The sequence below is a fragment of the Prunus mume genome, linkage group LG6 (assembly GCF_029339155.1).
Source record: "Prunus mume cultivar Tortuosa linkage group LG6, ASM2933915v1, whole genome shotgun sequence".
Taxonomy (NCBI): Eukaryota; Viridiplantae; Streptophyta; class Magnoliopsida; order Rosales; family Rosaceae; genus Prunus; species Prunus mume.
In genome coordinates, this window is record NC_142703.1 from 23,229,793 (window position 1) to 23,242,340 (window position 12,548).

Consider the following 12,548-nt stretch of genomic DNA (forward strand, 5'->3'; position numbering starts at 1 on the left):
GATCGACAGGGTTGCTTGTTGGAGATTTACACGATGTGTGCAGGGGAGGCGGAAATTGAGGCGAGGTGGTTACAGCTCTTTACACAGCCAAGGAAATCAACGACAGGGGAAGGGTTGTTGGCTAGAGAGAGAGAGAGAAAAGGAAAGGGGGAGTAGTGGTAGTGGATGGCTGGGTTGGATTGGCAAGGATAGGGTAGAGAGAATAGTGCGGTGGCTGGCTGTAAGCGAGGATTGGGAGAGAAGGATGGTGGGTCAAAAGAAAAAAAAATATATTCTATTAGTATTAATGTCTAGTCTTATTTTTCTATTTGTAAAAAAAAAATGGATTAATTAAAGAATAATTTAATAAGGGTAAATTGGAAAAACAAAAGTTAGTTTTTTTTAATGCATTAATGATATTGTTTTAAGTGTAAGTAAAGTGTCATATGTCATGAAGAAAATAGAAAATGTCCACACAAAAAAATTAGAGAGAAGATTGATAGCATTCTCTTCTCAAATTCGGAGACCTTCAACTAATGGGGTTTTATCTGTCAAGACAGCTTATCACTTACTGTTTAGTAGTTTGGATTAGGGGTGGCATTTTAAACCGAAAAACCGCAAAAACTAACCGACAATTTACCGCAATGAAACCGCAATCGCGGTAAACCGAACCGCATTTGTGGTATTAAGAACCAAACCGCATTTGCGGTTGCGGTTGCTGGTATTTGATTTTCAAAACTTGCGGTTACCGCAAACCGCAAAGTATAGCCACACGGATGATGAGGTTGAATTCTACAAGGAAATGAAACATATGACAGCTTGTAAGTAATTAGTTTATTTATGCTAATGTTATTTATGCTTCTTCTTATTATAAAATGTACTAAACTATGTTGTTTTTTTTGTAGATAACATTGGTGCTCAAACAATACAACAGGGTTCTTCAAATTCACTCACCACCAACACTTGATTTTGTAACATTGGTGCATTGCATTTTTCTTTTAGTTTGTAACTTTAATTAACTTTGAATTGAATTTTTCTTTTTGGTTGTAACTTTAATTCATTTTGCTTTGCATTTTCTTTTTGGTTTGTAACTTTAAAGGATTTGGAATTGGAATGCTTGAGAAGTTTAACTTTAATTGGAATGCTTGGAATTGTAACTTTAATTTTCTTAGGTTGTGAATGCTTGAGAAGTTGAGGAGATTGTGAATTTATATTTGCTTGAGAAATTGAGATTGTGTATTTATTTATTTAGGTTGTGAATTTATATTTTTGTGAATGCTTGAAACTTGCGGTTTTAAACCGCTAATTCACTGTAATCGACAAAGACTCTGTTTACCAATGCTGTAAACCGCAAAACGCGGTCGGTTTGCGGTTTCAAAAATCACCAAACCGCAAATAGTCGGTCGGTTTGCGGTTTGAATAAAAATTCGCGGTTACCGAACCGCAACCACCCCTAGTTTGGATTGACATGATCCCCCTTGGTCCTACCTGTGCCATTTGAAAGGATTTTTCCTTGGGTCTAAGTTTTTTATTTTTTGGTGTGTGTGTGAGCATGCAAGGCATGCTTGTGGATAAGGAGAACAGCTGCAGCGGAATCCATTTTAATCACAAGGTTCCTAATACCTTTGTCAATCGCAAGTTGCAACCCAAAAAAAAGCCCCAAAACTTCAGCTTCCAAAATCTGTCCTCTCCCTAGATTCACAACAAACCCACTCACCCAATCTAGTTGTTGTGAGATGATAAATCAGATTGGTAACTGCTCAGTCCTCCATGTTTATAGGGAGAAGAATGGCATGGCTGATTGTTTAGCTAACTTGAGCTATAACTTCAATCCGGGCCCATGTGTGTATGATTATGCTCGTGTATGTATTGTTTCAAAACTTTTATATGATTTGTTGGTTGTTCCTAAGAGCACCTCTACTCCAAAGGGCAAGGGCAAGGTAGGGTTTGTCACTATTCACATAAAGAATGGCAGCCTTGTCTTTTTTGTTTCCACCCCAAAGGATAAGAGCAAGGGAAATTACTATTCACTTTAATTGATTTTCTATTTTTTATACTTAAACCATTAATTTTGATAAGATTTTTGGATAAAATTTTCGGTTGTCACGTGTCACTATTTATTATAAAATTCTGATCTCAAATTTCAGATAAAATTTTCGGATAAGATTTTCAGTTTCCACGTGTCAGGTGTCGTAACCAGAGTCGTCGAAAGAGGGGATCATGGAAACTTTTTTCAAAACACGACGTCTGTTCCGCATCATAGAATGGGTTTTCAATGACACGGATTGTGTGTCGTCCTACTCTTTCCATGACGCGTCCTCCATGTGATGGATTAAGTTTTGATGGCGCTAATTGAGCGTCATTAAGAATATGAGGTTCTATTTGACGCCTTCTTTTAGGACTTTACATGACGCGAACTAGACGTCATGGAACTTAACGACGCTGATGAGAAGTCATTGAAATACTTTTCATGACACATTTCAGACGTCATTGAAATTCTTTATTTTTTTATTTTTAAAATAATTCTAATATGTATATATATCCCATCATTATAATTATTAAAAAATAAATTAATATATAGAAGCAAAAATGAAGACACAAAGGCAAAGTACTCTAAATTATATTTCTATTACTCAAAATGATGCTAGTACATTAATATTGTCTTGAACTAACCCTACAAAGTCAATCCTATGAAGTTTGAGAAGATTTGATACTTGGACTGTCCAAAACAAAGTATGCTCCATGATCGTACGAGAGGAAGTGATGCTTCATGTCCAAAAGAGGGTGTAAATGGTACTAAAACAATTACAAATACACCTGCATTAAAACAGAAGATTAGAAAATGAGAATGAAGGTCTAGAAATTACAAGCAAGCATGAATGAAAATGATACAGGTCTGTAAATTCTTGGTCCAAATCGGAAATTTCATTTGATAGAAATGTCTTGCTAAACCAAATGCCAAATAAAACAAGAGGAATAATAGAATCCAACAAAACAAATTTTAAGGACCAAAAATTCCTGAATGAAGTTAACTTACCAAAAAACCAGAAAAAAAGAAAGATAAGAAATAGGTGTAAGTACGGGGAGGGATGGTAAGAGAAAACCAACACAATCTCCCATCATTTTAATTCTGCCATCTCAAGTGTACATCTGTCATTTAACAAAAAAAAAAAAGTAATAAAAACATTTTCAGTTTTCTAATTAATTAGTAATAAGATGGTAAGAGAAAACCAACACAATCAAAACAGCAAAGAATCGGCAAAAGAAGTTCAATAGAAAATATTATTAGTATATTGAAGTAAAATTCACAAGAGAAATAGTAGTGGAAGTGATGTGGGCACACATTGTTATTATTCTTCAGGAGCAAATGTTGAATGACTTATTGCTTGAAGATAAATGAAGTTAAACTTTCATTTGTATTTATCTATAGAGAATTCCTTTTCTCCTTTTATCAATAGAAATACAAGATATAGCCATCTATAAAATAGAAAAAAATAAAAAAAGAAGAAGATATAACCCATAGTAATCTGAACTGAAATAAAATAAAAAAAGGACGATCAATTGCATAGAAGGTTAATTGGGGTTACAATCTTAACAGAGGAGATCTTGAGCTCTGTGGCCATGCCCCTAACATTTGTAGTGGTGTTGCTAACTAAACATTCAATTTAATTCAAAAGAATGTAAAACTTTCCAGATCATAACTAGACATATAGAACCTCATCATATCAAAAATTCATTCAATTCGAAGTTAAGGAATCATGTCAAAAACTGAATTCAAAACAGACTAAGTTACAGACTTTTCTGTTTTTCTGTTTTTCTGTTTTTCTGTTTTTCTGTTTTTCTGCAGCATAACACTAACTTGGAAAAGTTACCATAAATTCAATTTAACTCTAATTTACATGAAACAAGTTTTCAAATGTTCATTGAGATGTCTTTTTTCATATAACAAAGGTAAGTGTTTCAAAATTGAAACTGCAGCCCCTGTTTTTGACAGATTTTGTAGTCATACTTTAATCACCAAACTTTAGGTATCAAATTTCAGCCAAATTATATGATATCAGAGGCTTTTAATCCTGGATATGTACAGTTTAAAACCAAGTACTTATATCTCAAAACTAACCCACAATCTGTGCAAAACTAACAGTCAATGTCGGTAAAACAATCACACTTTCTGAAAATCTGAAACTGAACAACTTCTGCACCTATTTGTTTTTTTACCAAAATAAAACCCCAAAACACTTGTGAACAATCTTAAAAACAAGTATATAATTTCAGTTCTGACTGCTACTCAATTACCAACAAGAATCGAAGTTTGAAAAACCAAAACCCGAGACTGAAAGTTGATCAATACACCCAAACTTAATAAATCCAATTCATACTCTTCTTTCATTTAGTTTCGTGGGTTCTGTGGAGCAATCAATCAACTACACAATTTAAATAATCAACCCAACAGAAACAACAACATCCAAAAAACAAGAAATTAAAATCTAACAAAACAAACTTACAGATGGGTTCAAGAAGAAATTCAAAATTCCTTAGCTCTCTTAACGAATCTGCCCAAGCTGACAATGGCTTTATGAAGCTCTCTCAAATGTCCCTAGAAGAAATTAAAGGCTCGAAAAGACACCTCTTCACCAGCTCAAATGTCCCGAAAATTCATTACAAAAATGATAATATAAAAAAGAATTAGGAACAAACTAATATATAAATGAGAAAAATACAAAGAAGAGAAGAAGAAAAAATTCGTACCTTGTGCATTGAATTACCACAACTTCAATTAGAATCACCACCTTCATTACTCAATATCACACATCCCCTGCAAAACAAGCCACCATTGGAGATAAACGAGAAGAAAAGATGAGGAAAGAAAGGGTTGGAGAATGAGTGAAGAAGAAAAAGGAGAGATGAGAGAGAACGAAGAGAAGATTTGGAGGTGGGGACACAGAGAGAGAGATCCTTAGGTCTGAGAATGAAGAGAAGATTTTAGAAAGACAGAGAGAGAGAGGGAGAGAGAGAGCGCCTTATGGAAGGGAATAGCCGGCAAACTAAAATTTCACCCAAAAAAAGAGCGCCACGTGAAAAAAAAAAAAAAAGGAAAATTGGCGGCTTTACCCTTGGCTCCAATGTTTTATTCAACAATGTCCTCTTTTTGAAACTCATTCAAAAATATCCTCTATAAAACCTCCCTATTGGCCCAGTATCATTTTTATCACTTTTTTTGGTAATATGAAATTGGTCTCTGCTACTACTCTCACTCTCTAAACTTTGCTTTCTTCTTCTTCTTCTATACTCTGCTATCTCTGAGATGACACCCCCAATTGCTTTCCTCTTTGTTTCTTCTTCTTCTATGCTTTGCTATCTCTAAGATGACATCCCCAATTGCTTTCTTCTTTGCTTCTTCTTCTTCTCTTCTCTGATATGCTCTATCTGAGATGAATTCCCAATTTTGCATATTCTCTCTCTCTCTCTCTCTCTCTCTCTCTCTCTCTCTCATATTGATTCTCAACCCTAATTCCTAATTATCCATGTTCTTCTTTTCCTAGGTCCAAAGACCCATCTTCTTTATTCACATCATTAGCCACCACAAGCACCACCAACGAGTTTGCAAACCCAATTTGTAATATTTGTTCTTAAAATGGGTGGATTGACATTGACTTTAAATTTTTGTTTGAAACAGAAGCATTTATTTGTCTAAAACCCAACAGAAACTTTCCAAGACAGACTTGAAAAAAAAAGTGATACGACAACGATAAAATAGCAATACAGGGGCAATATGATGACAATAGTAAGACAATAAAAAAGAACTTAGAAATTTCAGATTTATTGAGTGTATATTGCTTGTTTATTGCAATAAACATGCTCAGCAAGATAACTCTAATACAAGCTCTCTCCCTTAGTGTATATTGCTTGTTTATTGCATGTGTATTGCTTGTTTATTGCGCATATATTGCATGTTTATTGCCTATGTATTGCCTGTTTATTACGTGTATATCACATGTTTATTGCAGACCTTACCAAAGAACCCAAAAAGAATCAGCTGTGAGTTGGAAGAGATAACTAATAGGAGAGGAGCTGGGAGTCAGATCTCATCGAAAAACCCAAAATTTGTTGCACAATCCCAAGACAAACTGAGAAAAAATTGGTGCATAATCCCAAAATTTTATAAATAAGCTTCAAACATAATATCTCAAAAAGTTCTTGTATAATCCCACTAAAATAACATTCTCTACACAAGTTGAAAATATTACTTGTAAACCCAGAGGGTAAAATTTTAAATTAAACCCACAGTTATGTTTTAACAAATTTCTGTACAATCTCACAAATTTGACTTGGAGGGACTTGAACTCACAACAAGCACCAAATTTCCAAACCCATATATGAAATTGAAATAAGGAGAAGAAAACCCAAATGTGAAGGAGAAAAGCCAATCTGGCTACTTGAGACTCCATCTCCAGGCATGGAGGTCGAAGGAGGTGACAGAGAGTGAGAGATAGAGGAGGAAAGGGTGGGGTCGTCGTCGCCGATGTGGGTGCGAGTGAAAGAGAGAAGAGAGGAGAGGAGGGCTGAGAGAGTGAGACCGAGAAATTGTGAAAGACGATTTAGGAGAGCTCAGAACGACTAAACAAAAGTGAAAGAGGGGTAGAAGAAAGAAGAGGAAGAGGAAGAGACTAGAGAGATGAGAGGATTTCATAGAGCAATGATTCAGAAGAAAAAAAACTAAGTGAAGGATGGGCAATAGGCTGTCAATAGGGAGTTTTTATAAGGGGCATTTGTGATTGAGTTTCAAAATAAGGATATTAGTGAATTAATTAGGTGAGCCAGGGGTAAAGCTGCCAATTTCCCAAAAAAATTTGGGGCCTCAAAACCAAATTTCATGACGCAGAATCTACGTCGTAAAATAACATTCTATGATGCGTATACTGCATCCTCAAAACCAATTCCATAACGCATATACTGCATCGTCAAATCGTTAAAGCTTTTATGGCGCTCAAGACGCGTAATCTTAAGGTTATTAGAAATATTTCATAATTTGTGAAAAAATAGTGGACAAAATTAAAGAGGTAAAAAACAGTTGTGAGGAACGAAAAAAAAAGGTGGGAAATTTTCATAGATCTAAGACGCATAGGAAACGTCATCGAGAAACACTTCCGTGACGCAGCTAGCTTGCCATGGATACTTGATTCCATGACGCAGCCCTAACGTCATAGACATTTATGACTTGCAATATGCGTCATCGATTTAAGAAACGTTTCATGACGCAGATCCAACGTCATGTAAAGTCAAAAAAATCTATGACGCGTTTTACGCATCATTAAATGCATATTCAATGGCGTGGATATATGGATGTCATTGAAAGGATATCACAAATCAACTTCAATGACGCATTTTAAAAGCACGTCATAGATAATTACATTTAATGACGTATTCCTGACACGTCATTAAAACCATGTCATCAAAAAGCCTTTTTGTTGTAGTGAAGGACGAATCAATCATTCGCGAAGGCAGTTCCACCGGATCACGACATGGGGGAATATTTTCCTTCAGATGACGTAATAATGCCATTATTTTCTACACGAAACGCACCACTGCAACCGACTGCTGGTATTGTTCACTTGAGGAGCCATGTGTAATGGTTTTCCTCTTTTTGTTTTGCCTTGAATAATCTATTAAAAAAATGAAATTGGAAATGCAAGAAATATATTTTAAAAAAAGAAAGATAATAAATTGAATAAAACGGCAAATTTGTTTTTTTTTTTTTTTTTACAAACACGGAAAAAAAAATTATAAAAAAAAATGGCCCATGTAGGTCTCGAACCTGCGACCTTCGCGTTATTAGCACGACGCTCTAACCAACTGAGCTAATAGGCCAATTGGTTTTATTTAATTGTTGTTGGTTTTTTATATTAATTAGTTTATAAGGATCCAGTCCGTACGATTTTCATGGAAAGAAATAAAGGATTGAAGGAAAATGACATATTTGAAGCCTTTACTCTATTGTTGAATTAGGATATATAGGTAAATGAGGATCATAGCAAATGTAATTTTTTTTTTTATCGTATACCATTAGCAATATAAATTAATCTAATTTACGGAGAGAGATTCAAACTTGAAGGCAATAGATTTGATGCATTGTTTCAAAATAAAGGGATCTCATCAGACCCACGTGGCTTTGTTTTTTATTTATTTTTATTTTTTGTTGGGTTTTGGTTTTATCAATGCACATTATTTTGGATTTTTCCAAATAGATGCATTTGGATGAATCTCATGGGCATTAGCATCTCTGATAAAATGAAGTGAAGTCTGCAACTTGGACCCACTATTTGACTACTATATGTCTCAACTTAATCATCCATGTTATTTCCAATTTACCATAATGCCCCCCCTAGTCAACAACCCTCCGGCTTCGATGGAAGAGGCCATTTGTATTTTTGCACAAATGAAATTTTATAGTAGAAAATTTGGTGTGGAAAGTCAAAAATAATGGAAAGAGATGAATTTGTATGAAGATTTGGTGTGAAAAATGAATAATATTGGTAGGTATTTATAGAAAAATATTCCAGAATTTTTTAATATTTTTTTCAATTTTTTTAATCCAAAATTTGGATAGCTGTTGGATTGGATAAGATTTTTGGATCGGAGGCTCCAAGAGAAGCCACGTGGCTTGTAGCCATTGGTTTTTTTGGGCTGGTGGGTCAACGCGACGTCAGAGCCTTCGGCTACAGCCCAGTCGATTCTTACCCGTGGGCTTGCCCGAGTTGGACATTGCGCTCTCGAGGGGGGTTTGGGGCTTGGGGCTACCTTTTGCTTGTAAATAAATTGCTGGTATGGACGATAATCCCGCACCATACTTTAAATAATAAAGTAAATGTGCGGTATGGGCACTAATTCTACTTCATACTTTTAAATAAAAAGTAAAGACAGTTGTGTGGATGATAAACTCGTGCCACACTTTTAAAGAAATATTGCTGTATGGGTAATAAACCTACACCATACAGTAAATGCGGGGATAAAACCAGCACATATTATAATTGTGGGTAATATAACTGTGCCACTATTCAAGATATAACAAGATGGGTTTTAAGATCACACCATCATTTTTATTACGATAATAAGTGTTACAACGTGATGGGTAATGAAATTACACCACCATAAAATAATATGATGGGGTATAAAACCGCACCATTCCAAATTACAATACGAAAAAATAAATTAAACAAACATGGATAAAACAACATAAAAATTGTGAAAATACAAAAAATAGTCGTCGTAGTAGTAAAGTGAGATGAGACATATGACAGAGAGGAGACAAAGAAATAACCACATAGTCTTGAGCTAGGAAAATTTAGAAGTAAAGAGGAGAGACTATCATGCTGATAACGTGTTATAAAAATAAAATAATCAAAGTATGAAAAGTATGAAAAGTACCACTAAATATTGGGAGTAGAATTATATTTGCTCTTCTGGTGTTTACACTGACAAAATTCTCTCAGATAGAACTCAATAACACTCAGATTTCACACTCTCTCTTCTTTCCTCTTACTCTTCCTTTCTTTCCTCTCTTCTCCGTTGGTGTTTTGCTAAGCAATGGGAAGTCTATTTATAGGCAAATTGGATGGCTTCCAACATCATCATTAAGCTTTTTGAATATTATATCATTTTTTTCTTTATGTGGGCTCCATCACTTTCTTTACAACAAAATTCAATATGTTTTCCTTTCTCACTTTCTTAATTGTGTTCATTCCCCCTTCTTTGTTGTTTAATATGGCTCCAAAACCACACAAAAAAGTGTCAATTGGAAACCACAAGAAGATGAGGCATTATGTGGGGGTGGACATTTATCTTTGAAGATGGGCCGGTTGGCATCAATCAACCAAATGACACCTTTTGGGTTCGTGTGTAACATAAGTTTTTGGAGAATAATCTGTCAGTGTTGGATCAAAGCCATGAACATTTCAAGTCATTGCTTTTCGATTTAAGATCATCAACCAATAATGTTCTCTTTGGATAACATGTTTGATTAAGGCCAATACAAGCCCTGCAAGTGGGGCCAACCTAAAGCGATGGGTTAGTACTCATTTTATTCAAGTTTTAAAGTTCATATTTTGAAAAAAATAATTTCATGTTGTAACTTATCGCTTCTTTTACCCATTTGAGTAGGATGTACATGCAAAAACTATTTTTTTGAATGATCATGAGGGTATGGAAAAACCTTTCAAGTTGAACCATGCATGGCAAATCTTATAAGATTGCCCAAAGTGAAATGACCAATTTGAATCTCCCACACAAACATCCAGAGATTCTTCCCATTGTGGCAATACATTCAACTTAGAGGAAGATGTAGGCGATGTGGTCATGCAACAACATCATTCAAGATGCGAAAGAAAAGATCTCTCCAAATTCTAAACCGCCTACGAAGTTCACCAGGGGATGAAGTGATCTTTCCATTAAGTAGTCCTCCATGAGATCAGAATGATGTTTTTCACTATGACAATTCTTGAATTCACGGCCTAAAATGGAACCATCATGTTTGCACTGTCAAGTACATTGCTTGAAAAATAACGTCATCATTAGAAGCCTTCTCACGTGAACTCATTGTAAGAAGAATGATATTGAAGAAGATTGTTCACACGTTTTTTATTTAATCCTGTGACGGTAGGGTAAAGTTCCCCATTGGCTTCACAACCATTGGTGGTCAACAAGTCAACTTTCTTCTATGCGTGAGCGTGCCACTGCTAGCAGTTTAAAACCCTAGCAGACTTCTAAAAGATAGATAACTTGCGCCCCAAGTTACTGACTTTTGAACAAGCAATTGTGGATTTGGGTGAGGAATATCTCCCAAGTAAGTTCTTTTGTTTGCCTCAGACTGGTGAGGACTTCATAATTTTTCATAGTACAAAATGGGTAGTTCTGGCCAAAATAGACAAAAAGAAGGCAAATTGTTTAGGCGAACTGCATTACAGGACTCAAAAATGAAATGACAACTCAAGCAAGACAACAGGATGTTGGATTTCGATTCTATCGGATAAGCGCCTCTGGCTGGATTGGATGTGTCTATGCTGGATTGCATCGTCAACACCTTCAGCAGATGAGTTTCAGATCGGAAATCAATACCAATGTTTGAGTCTGGCAGAGCTTTAATTTATTTCAAGCCATGGAAGGCTTGTTGAACTGGCAGAATTGAGGCCTTTTCAGTGTGGAAAGGGCAAAAGTGGCTGGATTGATGATCACTGAGTTGGAGCTACGCTATAGTGCCTATTCCCAAGACTTTCTATAAATTTGCTGAGGTTTTCATATTTGTAAAAACTCGGACTCTGCTTGACTTGGCTTTATGCTGAACCAAATTTGTAACGAGAGAAATCTCACTTTGTAAAACTGTTTCTCTGAAGAATCTGAAATCAAAACTTGAATTCTAGCTGACTTGTTTCTTGTGGCTCAATGAGCTTTGGTTGCTTCAGTGTTTGAAGGCTTTTGAGATCAATGGATCTTTTTGAGTTTGTCAACTGTGACTTTGAGGGTTTTTGTCTTGATTGATTTTTTTGGCTGTCTTCCATTTGTTCACCCTCTCTCTTATTTTATAGGAAATGCTGGAGTGGGGTTTTTAATCTTTGAATAATGGGCAGCAAATCCTTCAAAAAAAGATCTTTCTTTTTTAAATGCCAAAACAGGGGGAAGCTATCTATTCTGGCAGAGAAGAACCATCAATGATCAATTCCCATGGTGGTCTTTTCTTTGCTTTTTATGAAAGAAAGACCGACTCTTTTTGTTTCTGTTTGTTCCTTGTAAAGAGAAAGAACACAATCTGCCATGATGGTCAATTTGCTTTTCCTGTCTGAACAATTCCCTTGCTTCCTACTTATCTCTTGATATCGTAGTCTGCTTATCTCTTAGAAAGGTCACCTGCTTTGGTGTAGAGTTTTTCTGTATATATATAAAAAAGGATTTTGATCTTTTGGCTGCAAAGATTTAGAGAAGTCTTCCTTTTATACCTGCCTTCATTAACTCTCTATCAACTCCTCTGTGATAGTTGAAATTTTTGACTTTTTAAAGTTAGGTAGTCACGTGGGGCTCTTCTGGGAAAACATTATTTTTAATAAGAAAAGATCTGCTGAATTGCTTTTGAGATCAAGTGGTGAGAATTCTTTAGAAGCTGAGCTTTAATCCGATCTCTTAGAGGTTTTTGATCTGCTTGGTGGTGAATTACCATTTAATTGGTAATTTATTGATTTATTTACTTATTATTTTTGTGTTTTTTAAACTTCTGGCACTTTTGCAAAAGACATGGGCCTCTAATGTTGATTGGGCTGCTTTCCTTTTCTTTCAAAGCTCAAGACTGTTCATTATCATGAGCTTGATAAATTATGGGCTGGGCTTACAGAATTCGAGAATTTAGTCTGAGCTTTTTCTATTTTTGGCTGCTCTTCAGTTTCTTTTAAACATCAAGCCCAAGTTGTGCTCATGTTTGTGGGCTGCATAAATAGGCCCAAACAATGCCTCCTAAGTCTGAATCGTTGTGGAACAGTTTCAGACTTAATGATTTGCCATTAATTGTGCATGCCATTTCCTTCCGT

At 35.4% G+C, this 12,548-nt stretch overlaps 1 long non-coding RNA gene and 1 other non-coding gene across 3 annotated transcripts; both read right to left on the bottom strand.

The window, feature by feature from the left end:
• Positions 1 to 2,569: 2,569 nt before the first annotated feature.
• On the bottom strand, positions 2,570 to 4,852 carry LOC103336053 (uncharacterized). 2 transcript variants are annotated; one of them, XR_514374.3, is made up of 3 exons: positions 4,729 to 4,852; positions 4,485 to 4,608; positions 2,570 to 2,796 (listed from the first exon to the last, which is right to left on the bottom strand). It is a non-coding gene; the product is annotated as an uncharacterized LOC103336053 (long non-coding RNA). The 2 variants fall into 2 exon arrangements; XR_016127696.1 differs by lacking the exon at positions 4,729 to 4,852 and having other exon boundaries at positions 4,485 to 4,722.
• A 2,922-nt stretch (positions 4,853 to 7,774) lies between these two features.
• TRNAI-AAU (transfer RNA isoleucine (anticodon AAU)) lies at positions 7,775 to 7,848 on the bottom strand. Its single transcript has one exon. It is a non-coding gene; the product is annotated as a tRNA-Ile (tRNA).
• Positions 7,849 to 12,548: the final 4,700 nt, after the last annotated feature.